Source organism: Acanthaster planci, linkage group LG12 (assembly GCF_054643075.1).
Source record: "Acanthaster planci isolate LZ-2023a linkage group LG12, COTS_SCS, whole genome shotgun sequence".
In the NCBI taxonomy this organism is placed as follows: domain Eukaryota; kingdom Metazoa; phylum Echinodermata; class Asteroidea; order Valvatida; family Acanthasteridae; genus Acanthaster; species Acanthaster planci.
This window is the reverse complement of record NC_141788.1, coordinates 3,524,094-3,537,842: the sequence shown is the minus strand read 5'-3', so window position 1 is coordinate 3,537,842 and position 13,749 is coordinate 3,524,094. Positions and strand designations below refer to the sequence as shown.

General features: G+C 40.8%; 1 protein-coding gene across 1 annotated transcript in view; it reads right to left on the bottom strand.

Moving 5' to 3' along the window:
- Positions 1-8,646: 8,646 nt before the first annotated feature.
- The window catches only part of LOC110977395 (transportin-1-like), a 34,834-nt gene continuing 29,731 nt past the window's right edge, over positions 8,647-13,749 (bottom strand). The window contains exon 22 of the mRNA XM_022231470.2: positions 8,647-13,509. The gene's annotated coding sequence lies outside the window, so the exon portion shown is untranslated. The remainder of the gene's footprint in view (positions 13,510-13,749) is intronic.

Genomic DNA, 13,749 nt, shown 5'->3' with positions numbered 1-13,749 from the left:
GAGCAAAATTCTACAAGCATTTCAAAACGAAAATGTTTGACTTACCAATTTCACTCCATCTGTCCATACCTGTTTGCTTGCATCATAACGCACTATTGTTACAGTTTCCTGTTCGATTCTGTCGAGTCCTTTCCCTTGACAAGTTTCCTGTCCAAGTTCGCAGCTATTGCACGGAGGAAGAATTGTTTCACACCTATCAAAACTCAATGACTCACATACTAACAGCGGGCAGGCGAAGCAAAAACTCTCTATTCAAAGCTGACCGCCATTTTGTTTCTGGCGATGAATGCCAACCTCGTGCCAAGGAGGTTGCGCAGTACGGTCTCGGCCGATTAGCGGTGTCTACCGCTACTTTTGAGATCGTGGTTGAATTAAAGTGGTTGCTTTGGAGACTGAACGCCAACTCAACCGAGTCCAGAAATAACAATTTACTCAGGTTTTATTCTCATAATAGAGGAAGATTATCAAACATGTCTCCGTGATAACGTAGGACAACTTGCTACCTTTCAACAATTACATTTCGTGTTCGCCACAGAAACGTTGATGCCTACGCATTTTACGATTTACAAAAAATACGTTCGGCGGTTACAGGGCATGCACGTTTATCTTTACCCTCCTTGTAGCCAGTTCAAAGCCACATCTTTAGATATCCCAGACAACAGAAGAAATGGGATTTGCCTCTCCAAAGAAATTTACTTTTCAGAGCCTGCTACAGATTTGTGTAGCTGTTAATAATGATTTTGAGTCATACCTGTAAGCCCGTATATTAATCAATGATCAATCATACCAGATAAACCTTGCTGTACTATTTTTTCATATTAATGACCATTGTATTTCGTTGCCCCTTCTCTTCTTTTTCGCCAAAATCTTTAAATTTTCCTGGGGATGGTTATCTTTACGAAGCCCTCTGCTGTGATCATTAATGGTTTGGATGTTGGTTGCATATTTTCCATGGCTAGTTTGCTTCCAACATGTCTGAGTGCATTATGTAGTGACACCGGCCTTGCCTATACGTTGCATTTCTGCTCGCAAGGGACAAACGCTCGGTCATTGGCACGCACGGCAGAGTACGGAGCAGGTCAAATACCTACCCAGAAAAAAAGTAAAATTCAAAAAAGAGAGATAGAGAGAAAAGAAAAACTCCCTGTGTTTAAATCAAATTAATATAGAATTTTTGTTTGACGACTGTAATGCGACAAAGCCATAGGTCTAACTGCGTAGCCGTGGAAGGGTAGATTCATTCATGACATGAGTAAAATACCAGTTGAAGACGACTGGACCATAATTTTTTAGTAAGCAGATAGACCATACTTAGGAAAACACAGAGTGACGAATAGGAGACAGGCACGCTGAATTTCTTCACAAGACAGCGTTGCGGATTCCCGTGTTCAATACATGTAGATATATAGAATTATCGTGATACATCTAGTGTCCATAGTGTAGACCTTTAAGCATCTAATGTTAAACAAATCACAAACTAAACCATGCTCCTTTGGTGTCAAAGGTCTAACATAAATCACTTGCAAAACACGAATTTCGAGCAATTCACCATTCCACACCCTTTGTGACAATTGAAAAATCCGAAAGATTAAGTGCGCTGAAGGCTGCAGCCCCTCGTGCGGTGCCATACACGCACTGCACGCTCTGGCTGGAACCCACCAGCGCATTTGGCGCAGTTTTAGATTTGTCTTCAAACCGAACGAACGGTACAAAATTAATTATTAGCGACTGATACGCACCGCGCAGACGCTTCCCAACGAGAGGTGAGTTTCCACAGCTCGATTAAGTATTTTCAATAGGTGCGATGCACTTCAACTGGCTTGACGAGATTACATCAAACAGTGAAAGGGCAATTTATTCCCGCCTTTCAGAGTATGGCACGTAATGTTGGCCTGCCCGGTGACAGGTTTAATATTATTTGTACAGAAGGTAGGAGGTTCAAGGTTGGGGTCGGGGAGGGGGAGGGGCAGGGAAAGGGGCAGGGGAGGAGGGCGAGGGGGGACAATTTCAGGGTTAAGCCAACCCCAGTACACGCACAGTTGTTGGTGGGTTCAGGTTGGTCAGTAGCTAACTGCCTTTCGCGTTTTTGTAGAAAATATAAGGTAGGTTCAGCAGACACTGAACTCGCCTATGAAAAAACCAATAGATTGGAAGAGCGTAAGGTTTAATATAAATCTGTAGCTTTCGGACGTACATCAAACATTTCGCCTCCAGAATAACAAAAAAATTTGCTTAAATACTTACGTTTCCTCCTTTGTCTGGCATCTTACACGGCCAAAAAAAATGCATTCAGTTCCCTTCCCTAGATAAAAAAATTCTACAATTGCCAGCTAAAACTTTCCTCACCTCTAAGTGAAACACATTCATTTCTAAAAATCAATAATTTGGATTCAATGGTTTTAGTATAGGCCTACACCTACAGTGGCGTCATTCTTTCCTTTTAGAAATATCAACCAACCCTCGAAATATCTTGGAGTCTGGAACCTAGCCTGCTGTATGTTTGAAACTACTGCCACAATGTACGTTGTCCTGAAAGCAAATGACAGACTCAACTCCAAGATAGCAATGATTTGTTACCATTACTTTTTTTATTTAATTAAAATTACTTGAAGTTAATAAACTTATCTTACTTAAGTATTACATTACTTCATATTGTCTTACTTACTTACTTAGGACATCATTCCCTAGTTTAATAATACTTACAAATACATGTGCATATCTTAACAGGATATCATTTCCACTTTTACAATATATTAATATCCTTAGACTAAAAATAGCAGTTTTTATTACAACATGGTGGCCCCGAATTACTTTATTCACACAAATTCTTAACTTAGCAAAAAATATCCTCAACATCAGATACAAAAATTGTATGCATGAAAATAAAAACAAGAAACTGTCACGACACATAAGACATTCGGTCATTTTAATGACCTACAAAAAAGTTGATGATCGTCAACAGTTGCCAATTTTCTTTTTAATCAAGTCCCCTTGCGGACAATGGAAGTTTTGCATAACCTTTCTCTAAACGGGGATAATTACAGAAAGCACATTTTAAATTAGAGTTCAATTCTGGGCCAAAAGACCTTCTGTTTTCTTCGTATCCAACTAAGAGTCAACACTACACCTTTCTCTGTACCAATATACAAAATTATTAGATGACTGAATTGTTATTTGTCAGTGGGAACAGCAGATTTCTACTCCCCAGTCAGCTGGCATACTTTCATTTGTCATCCTACACAGAGTGATCTCTCGTATTTCAAGAGTGACAGTACAGGCAATGCAATATGAATAAAAATCAGCGTTTACTGAAATAAAGTGAAGTTTCAGTTTCGGGTGGAATCTCAATTTATTTGAGTTACTAATTTTCACTCTAATTCGTCTTATTCCCGATGTCAGATGGAGAGAGTGGATTTTCACACCTCAGAAATTCTGAGGCATGAAAATCCACTCTTCTTCTCTGATCCTCAGTCCTTTTTTTCTGAACTGTCTTAATTCTGAGAATTACGAATGTTAAGATCAAAAAAGACGATTTTTAGAAAGAGGTTGGGAAAAGACTATTTGCACAAATTTAGCACGGCTGTCCCACATTACAGTGATCAACTACTTGGGTTATCATTTGCCTTTACTTTCGGCTTCTGAATAATCAACAACACTGAAGCAAGTTAAAATCCTTAAACTTTACACATAACTCCCTTCTGGGCAAAGACAGATGTCCACACGTCACAGAGAGAAATACAAGGCTTTAACCATCAGTACCCTGTGAGTCAGGTTTGGAAGTAAGGTTTGAGGCACCCTTTGAATCAAGCTCTTCGTCTTGAATTTTTATGAACAAAGAAGGGTTATGTCCCCATACACTGAAAAGAATGATTTTTTTAAATTCTTTTCTGACCAAGCAGGTTTTAGAGGGCTGATGATGAACCCGTGTATTCCCCAGACCAGATTGTGGCCGCTTTTGTCACTCAAACGAGAAAAGTGCACTGCGAAACAACAATCTGACTTCCGAATTAATCTCCCTCATTCTGAGTTTACAAGTGTCCCGCAACGTGACTGAAATGGGTTAAGTTCACATTTATTACCTCTTGCTTACCCAGAATTATTTTCGGCAATTTAAGAACTGCTCGGGGGAATTTAGATCACACACAATTGAAGCATTAATACAAAAATGGAGGTTCATAATACACACACACAGTTCGTGCAAAAGGGGAAGAGGGGAAAATACATTACACTGTGGAATTTGGAAAAGGTCTCAGTGAGACCAAAGTATGCCATGAATATGCAATGAGGAATTGGTCTTTTGGCGACTTTTTTCTCCACCATGAATAAATGAAAGGAATGAGACTAAAGATTTTGAGCTGAAACCCCCAAGGGGCATTGGATCCCGATAAGCTGAGTCTTTTTTTTTTCAGAGGGAAGCTTTCACTGCACGAGCGGCTTTGTTCAGGGCACATTTACCGAGGAGTTGCCCTCTGAGGATATGAATAAATTTTACTGAGCAAAGCATCAGCTGACTACCAGTGACAAGCAATGTAACACCACACGACGATGTGGCCGGTAACCTTGACCCTTTTCGAAAACCCTGCATGTACTTCGTATCCGTCTTCTGTTACATCTTGAGTGCCACAATCGGTTTGCTTGAAACAAGCAAAAAACTACTGTAAACTTGGGCCTCGCATAAAATAGCTGGATGTTCCTGTTGTTGGGAATTGAGCTGCTCTGAGCCTGACAGCTCAAACCAGGGGACCGAATTTGCAACAGTTAAGCCTAAGGCCTGACTGAGACGGAGGCGAAACAGCGACTTGGAGAACCCCTTGGAAAGCTCCACAAAACTCTCTGCTGTATTCGGCAACTAGTGTGCATACAGCCAGCTACCTCTAACCAGCCCACGTGACACAAGAACCGGCCAAGTTAATGCATTAATAGTCTCGGATGGCCAAGGGAAAATACTGACACTGTGGAACTAGCACGTTGCAAGGACAGCAGGAAATGATGCATTCCTTGCCACAAATCCCCATTCCATAACACTGATTTCCATGGCATACTAAAACACAGATCACTGAATGTGTTTTTAACAATGAAATCAACTTAATCTTAGGTTCAACAGTTTCTTTATCTCTAAACAAATAAAACTACCTGAAGTCAGTTTGACCCACTTCTGTTTTGCCTATTTAATAGCAAGAGATGTATTTCAAAGGAGGTTATCATATTGAAATAAAAATCAAACCAATGGCTAAATTTGGCAACAAAAGAATCAAAGTGACATTTCATTTCATTATTCAACACGTTAATTTTTTTTACAATGAACAGTTGCACCTGAGATAAGACAAAGACAGACAATTACAAATTACACTCCCACACATTCCCACACACAGCCCCACCCACACCTATAAACGCTCAGCCTTCAGCACACATGATATACAAACACACATGCACACACACACAAAATAAATGTAAAGAACCCTGTCAATGATGCATTCAACACTCAATCCCAAGAAAAGAAGCTGCTTCAACAAGAAGGACTCACTGTCTTCTTAAATATTGATAAAGGGCTCTCTGAAAGAGCTCAATGATAAGTTTACACTAGGATAAAGTCTCAAGGTTGTTTTTCTGCACCGAGTCAGGAGCAGCTAAGTACGAGTAGCTATGAGTTACTCAACCATCAGTTGAGTGAGCGTTGAGAAGCATGAAGACACAGGTTAACCCTAGACCACCATCCACCCACCCTCCCTCCCTCCCTCCCTCTTAAACCTAAGCTGCCCTGATGTTAACATACATTACGTGTACTTTACTTACGTCCTACACTTACGATAAGTTACGATCTACTTGACCCTTAGACACCTGAAGATTTTGTGTTTTGGTGTTTATTTTTTTACAAACAGTGAGGCTGTATTGGAATCAGAATTTCTTGCCCAAACTGTTACTCCTTCAATAGCAATGAACTGATGAGGCTCACCACAGTTGAGAACAAGAAATGCCCAGAAACAACCAGTCACCGAGTCATGAAGTTACTTTCTTCCATTAGCATCCCACACAAGCGTACGGACTTGTCAAAGGAATTGTGCAGTCGGAATAGTAGGAAGGTAAATACATGAAACCGGTCTTTCAAGCGCTGCGGGGGGGGGGAACTCTGAAGTGGCCAAAGGCCTCCCTTATGGGCCCCATGCACAAAGTGAAGAATCTCTGTCATTTGCCATTTGCACTTAAAATTCAGTGCTCACTGCGGAAGGTGCAAAGCACCTCCGCAAGGCATGGCATGATCACCATTAGCACTTAGAACCAACAAAGCATGAAGAATTACTTTGAAAGCAATGCAGATCACTTCTTCCGATGGTGGTAAAAACCACGACCGACCCCCCCAAAGAAACAAACAGGTATCCAAGGGTCACCATTCTTCTTTCCTGACCTTTGACCTCACCTGAGGGTCAGCCCTGTCAATGCACACCTCTCAAGATCACCTACTTTTAAATTTACATGGCAATGAACCACCAGGGTTCGAAAGCATTAAAACTTACTGTTTTGCTTACGTTACTTACTTACAACTGTACTTACTTACTGAGCATGAATGCACATCTGTTTACATACCAATTGATTCTTGTGTATAAATACATGTAATTGCCCGTATTGCAGCTAGTTCCGCATAAAGTGCATGCTTAAAACAGACGACACAAGCAATCTTTGTTTTCTGCAATCTTTCAACAAACCACTGCGCGATGAACGAAAACAAAAAAGGGACAAAAAAGAGAGCATGCTTACTTGAAAGTTGGTTGTGGATTGAATTGATGCCCAAAGTGTTGCAGTTGACTCCATCACAAGTCTGTTCACAAGCCCTTTCGCAAGAACACTCAACGACAGTGAACGATGACCACGGAATGTTTCTGCCACAGTTCGTTTGAATAGCCTGAGACTTGCCTCGAGACAGATTTGTGACGGACTTTGCAGCAGCTTGCGATGGACTCGACTATCGCCCAAGCCGAGCTACTGCATCAGTTGCACCACGCAGGGAGTGCTGAACGAGTTGGACGTGGTTGGTGATGACATGTTAACGAGGACAGCTTCCCTGACATCTTCCAGATGTTTGAACCGCTCTATGAATGATTATTTTCCGACAAGTTTTACAGGCAGTGCTTCCGCCCATCCCCCCTCAGAGACCTTCCACTGCAGTCAAAGAGAAGCTCAGCCCCCCGACTGGGACTCGACTCCGACCCACTACAAAAACTTGGTAGTGCTGTAGTTTGAGTCCACCACAGTTTAAGTCGTCAAGTCGTAAGCCAACTCACAAACTGTTTAAAGTGAACTGCGACAAAAGCATTTCTTTGTCATCTCAGCCCATTACTTATGACTAGTCTTCTGAAGGGACTTGCGAAGAAGCCTGGGAAAAAGACCTGTGATGGACTCGATCACAAAACTGGAACTCAGCAACAGCATGTTACTCATTAAGGTCTGGAAATCTCAGTAAACGAGTGCAGTGAAAAAGCTGTAGACTTTCTCTGTGTTTTTAGTACATTAATACTTAAAGGTACTACTTAATACTTTTAACCTTTAAAAAAAAACTTAGACAATGTATACATGTATAAACCTATTTGCAGGTGATTAAAAACTGAGTTTATGTACTTGAACTAAATAAACTTAAACGTAAAAGCCGCACAGAATTTGCCTTGTAGAGCTGAAGATTTCTTATTTTCTATTTCCAACATTCCAGACATATTCATTGCATTTCCAACCACACAAATGCTATCATTCAATTGCTTACAAAAAAGCCACATTAATTGCTTAGAATTCTAGATTCAATCAAATTTAAAATTACCAAATACTGCTTATCTGTGAAGGTGGAATTTGCATCACGTCCTGCCTACGAGACTACAATTACTGCACGTTAGTACTTACACTGCGTGAGAAGTATTTCAATTTGTCATACATGTAAACAACATGCAGAGAGCCACTTTGAGAGTATCGTTGTAAAATATTGACTGCATGCAGGGCGTAACTTTTGGCTATCTATGATAAAATGGAAGTGGCTTACGAGTATATGAAGATGACAAAAAGTTCTACATATTTTGGTATCTTTTTTCCACCCAACAAGAGCTGTTCACCTGCACAAATACCGCGATAAATTTACAAATTTCTGCCAAGACAATAAACTGAGGTGAAATGGAGTCTCATTCTGAACCCCTATAAGAAGACGGTGACCTTTTACAAGTAAGCAAGCTGAGCCTTTGTCTAAAAAAATTACTCAATCACTGCTTAAAGAGTATGAGTCTAGCTTTTGAGGAAATGAAAAAATATTGACAATTTGTACAGAATGAATGACATTGCTTAGAAAATTCTTCAGTTGGAATTAACAAGAGAAATGTTCTGAGTCAACAAAGCTTATGCAATTTCAGCATTATGGAATGAACTCCAAGTGTAATTTCTGAGAGTAATGTTTTTCAAATCAATGTAATTTCCTGGAGAATGTCTACGCAGGGAAATGCCAGGCGTACAAAATTTGGCAGGCCAGCTCTTTACTGTTTAGGATGGAAACTCTGAAAGAGAAAAAAAATGCGCCTTTCTCGTCCAGAAAGCAGATTAAAAATTGTCGACTCTCATTGCATCGTGGAGAAAATAAAAACAGATTCCCACTTCAGATTAAGATCCCCGTCAGTATCCTCCTTTAAATTTAAAATCCATCAAAATGAATATTCATGAATATCTCAAATTTGCACTTAACAACCAAATTATCACTTAACAGTACAATACACTCAAGAAGTACATGGCAGCTTTTGTATGCATATAGAAAAATCCTTAACATCTTCTTACTGTAGTACACATTACTGATATCTATTATACAGGTCATTGTTCAGGATTTCGTGAGGTTTTTGTCTTCACTATGAATGACCCGGAATGTCAAAATAAAATGGATCACTTTCTACATTTTAGGACATGCAGAATCACTGCAGTCACAAACCCCAGACTCCATTCCTCACTTGTATATTTAGCTTTTTCATAAAGACATACCTTGAGCAAATGATATTTCTTTTTTTTAGATTTTGGAGTCTTTATCTTTGGATCACACTTGTATTGCTTGTATATTGCCATGAAAGGGTTCTGCTTGTTTAGGAAATTGAGAACTAATGAAATTAATCATCAGAGAGGAGGTATATCAAAGATGGAGCAAAGTATGAAGACTAAAGCCAAACCACAAGTGTCACTTTAAGCTGGCAAATCGTCACTTTCATGAGATTGCTTCGTTTCTTTTTAATACCGCATTAATTATTCCAAATGTAAACCTTCCACAAAGATATTATAATATTTCTCTTAGAAACTGATCTTAAGATTTATCTCAGTGGAAACAATTCTTTCAACAGCCTTGCATCCATTCCATTCCCCTTCGGTAGAACTGACTAAGGATGGATGACAACTTACACTATATGATGTTCTTGATTACAACTACATTTGCAATACTGCAAGACTACACCTGCACTGCTTAATGCCAATCCATTAAAATTCTGAATGTAAGCCCACCTACACACGTGGGAGTTACTAACCTAAATGGTCATTTTACCATAGATGCTTATGGTATCAATATCTAAACCTAATTAGGAGAAATTGATAACAACAAAGGGAGCCTTCTCTGAACTGGTTCACACTTGGGGCCAAAGTGAACACAGCCACAAAACTGTAACGTCGGATTGAACGTCTGCATCAATTTCATATCAAACTCCAGCGAATTTCACGGCAAGCATATTGTGACATCGAATTCGCTTCTTGTTCGTCTGTGCCTGGAGTATCAACTGGCCTTTTCAGCACTGACATGCCACTGAAGCATTTACCGAACAGTTCCATTCACCCACGTAAAAGAAAATCTTGTCTTTCTGGGAGGGAGCAAAACATTTCATGGCAATTTGCCTCTGCCATATAACTACAAATCAGGTACGGTTAGGCAAAATCCTCATTTAATAATGTGCGTGGATACCTCACCCTCACTGCAGAGCCATGCAACACCAAGGACAGACCGTTGCTACCCCTAAGGCCCAACAATGAATCTTCGCTCCCCCGCAAGGCACTCCAAATGTCCCATCGACTGGGACACTGTGCTCAACGGCTTCCTGCAAAGCCAGTCATTCCATCAAAAGGTTAATCCTTGCAGGATCCCTGGCCAAAATTCCCTGGTGCCCGCCTTAATCCCCCCTTGGGGAATGACTCACACCGGCAGAGTAAGTAATACGCTCCCCCCCTCCCAATCCCCTCAAAAACTGTGGAAATGGACAGGAGAAAAAAAAACAACCCAAAATAATTGCTTTTTGATTGGAAGAGAACCGAATGAGATTAGATGACCTCTGGGGGGTAAGCTTATTTCTGTGGGCTTGAAAGGAATTTTTAAATTGGGGGCATATCAAATTCACATCCTCCTTTTTGTCTTTGAGCGTGATCTGTAGTTTGTTTTGTTGTAAGTGACACCTCACATGCCACTTTGCAAAAAGTTGAAAAACACGCAAATCTGTCTTATCGAAGCTGGCCGGTCGTCAAGGCAAATCCCTCTCCAATGGGCTCAAACTCCAAACCCGCTGCAGCTCAATCAATTGCCTCCGAGGTAGTCTATTTTCAATGATTACTGACGAACATATCCCAAATCAGTGCTACTACCTTCCCAGGGGATTAGGGTAGGGGGAAAAGAAGAATATTTACAGAAGCGATTTGGGACCGCTCTCGGCTGTACTGACGCGGGACAAACTTCCGCCTGAGAAAGACAAACAAAAGTCAGAGGCCAGGGTCGATTGGGGATAAAAGCCCAACATCCTGGATCTGTGTTTACTCCAGAAAAATTCAGACGTGTCCACCATGATTTGAGTGGGGTTGTGCGTATAAACCAAGTGACTGTGCTCTGGGTAACGACATACTAAACCAATATTGCAGCCTTGTGGATAACAGCAGCATCGTCTGATGTACGATCACCAAGGTAATTACCAAGGAGACACACAATCAGAACACTAATGTTTAGTCTCTGTGAGCTACAGTGAATGCGTAAGTTCTCTACAACTGTTGAAAAAAAAACAAAAACTCAGTCCTGAAACTGCCTACGCATAAGTCTACATACTTATTGCCTGCTGTTTAATACCAGCAGTGTGAGAGTCAAGCCCCTAACAAGTCCAATCGCAAGTCCCTCTCCAAGACCAGTCACGAGTAAACAGGATGCACTGTGACAAAGGTAAGTTTTGTCACATTTCAAATGGCTTTCGACTCAACTTACGACTGGATAAGTCCTAATGGGCTTGAAAGGACTTGTCATGGACTTCACCACAACAGTGGTTGACAGGGGTGGCTGATGTGTTTTTGTGAGACCAAAAAACTGGAGAAAAAAATTTAGAATCAAAATTACATGTACTTGAGCAATCCTTGATCCTACTTATGAGGGAAACAGCGTTTCGTTCTCATTATGTGCCGAAGTGATCACACCAATGTAAAATTTAAATATGTTGCCCAATGATGAGAGAAAAAATCACCTCAGAAGAGTCAAAATGTCATCAGAGTTTATCTCTTGACCAACATTCCCTTTCTCACCACCGATAAACGGGTTAAACCAACATTCATTCCGGCAGAATCCACGTCAACCAGAGCCCTACGCTAATAGTGTCTTAGTCTTACATTTTAATTCTTTTCCGTGCTTTACGACATCACCAAGAATGGACACCAATGATCCCATGCAAGCTTTTCTACCTGCAGGTTACTCACTGAACCCGAGCCCAGTCACTAGTTCTAACCGGTAACCGGGAAGAGCTTGCCTTCTGAGTGCACTCTAGGCCAAAAGACAGGCTGGTCACAATGCTGTAAGTCCAATAATTACTATTACAGAGATGCGTATATCAATATAATTAGCATACTTAATCATGCGGAAAAGATAGGAAACACATGCACAAACATTCACCGGTAATCACATTACTGCTCACCATTTCACTCATGCTATTAATAGTACTATATACCGAGCGCAATCACATGCAACCTGAAATATGGATTGCCATTGGAGTCAGCCATATTGGACATTACCACCGTAACAAGAACATACACGAGACCGCTTGGAAATCACGACTTAGACTAGAAACTTGATAAAGTCCCCAAATAATGCTTCCATGATAGTGCCGTGAAACATTCACTGGGGATAGTGACTAACTGTTGACCTACACAATGACCTTTGGGGATTAATTTGCATGAACCTCCAGTAGGAATGCACTCCAACGTTACTGTTACAATTAATTAACCTGGAGACAGGTATCCTCTTTTCTGATTCAGTCACAAACAATCCCCAAATGACTTTTGCTAGGTTAACACTTGGAACAAATGAGACCACACCGAGGTAGATACATGAATCATTTAAACAGACAGCATTCTTCAAACTGTCTTTACTTTCGGCAATTAAAACTGAAAAAAAAGTCCCCCCCCCCATTTTCTGATGACGGCGTGTTGCATGCCCCAGTTTAAAAACTGCTGTTGTGTAATTTCAATAATTTGAACAGGATTTTAACACGCCAAAATCGAAAAGCATCGACAAAATGCAGCGGATATTAATAGAGATGGTTTTTCTACAGAATGAGTACAATGAATCCATTTCCTGCCTTCTTAACCCAAAGTTCTCTCTTTGCGATGCCCCGGGCCCAATTTTGCACGGCGGCTTGGAGAAAGAGAACACCACCTGGCCAACTTACATGCTTACACAAGACGCTGGCAGGGCACCGCTCGTGCGCTATTTACATTGCACAGCAGTTAAGCTGGTTACCTCATTTTTCGGTTGGCCCCAGAAGATAATAAGCTTTGACCTACTGGAATTCAATTTTCAGAGCCTACAATCAAAGAGATTTTTTTTTCAAACGGTAGCATCCTCTTCCAGTGCCGAAAGATGTTAATCCTTCAACAGCAGTGGAAGTTGTGACTTGAAGAAAGTATTCCAAACAATCCCACAAACCAGAGGTCATTTTATTTTTTACCATTTTTACTTCTAATAAAACGGCAAAAACAGACCATGTCAACCTAATGAAGCCCTTCTTTTCTACGGGGGAGAAAGCTAGAAATGATATAATTTACCCACTAATTTACTAGCAACCCCAGCAAATGCAAACTCTATTGCCGTGTGTTCAGTGAAAATACCATCGACCACAAACTTTAAGTTGTGGCGTCCAATTTTGAGTCTGTATAACTGTTGTAAGGGCTGCAATCTTTAACAGTACTTGAAGGCAGCACTGTTGCGATGAAATGTATCTCCTAATATCCTGGCTTGTCAGTGGATGCAATTGCATCCCTTAAGTATACCAAAAAGATAGAATGGGTGTCGGCGCGCCATCATCATTATTATGCAGTATCTTGGCTCCACACATGAGTTGACCCTTGACCCCGTATGACCTGTTACCTCTCGGCCAATGTTGCTTCAGGTATGTTTCCCCCAAGTTGGTGTATTTGAGAGTATTCCCCCATTATAAGAAGTTCTTGACCATGCGGATGGACGGTCCCCTCACTGGAGTCTTCATTACCTTCACATGTCAGCTGAAAGGAAAGTTTCCCGACATAATATCAATCGGCGCATTACCACTCCCAAAGCTACATACAAGTTTTCTTTGTTAAGAAGATTCCCTTTGATTGCGCATAGTCACGAAAACGTTGGGTAAACAATACATGACGACATTTATGTAACGTTCCACACAATGAACAGTGGATTTCCCAGCTTACAAACTCTGGCACTGGGCACTTATTCAAATTGACCCCTTATTCTAACCTGGGGCCAAC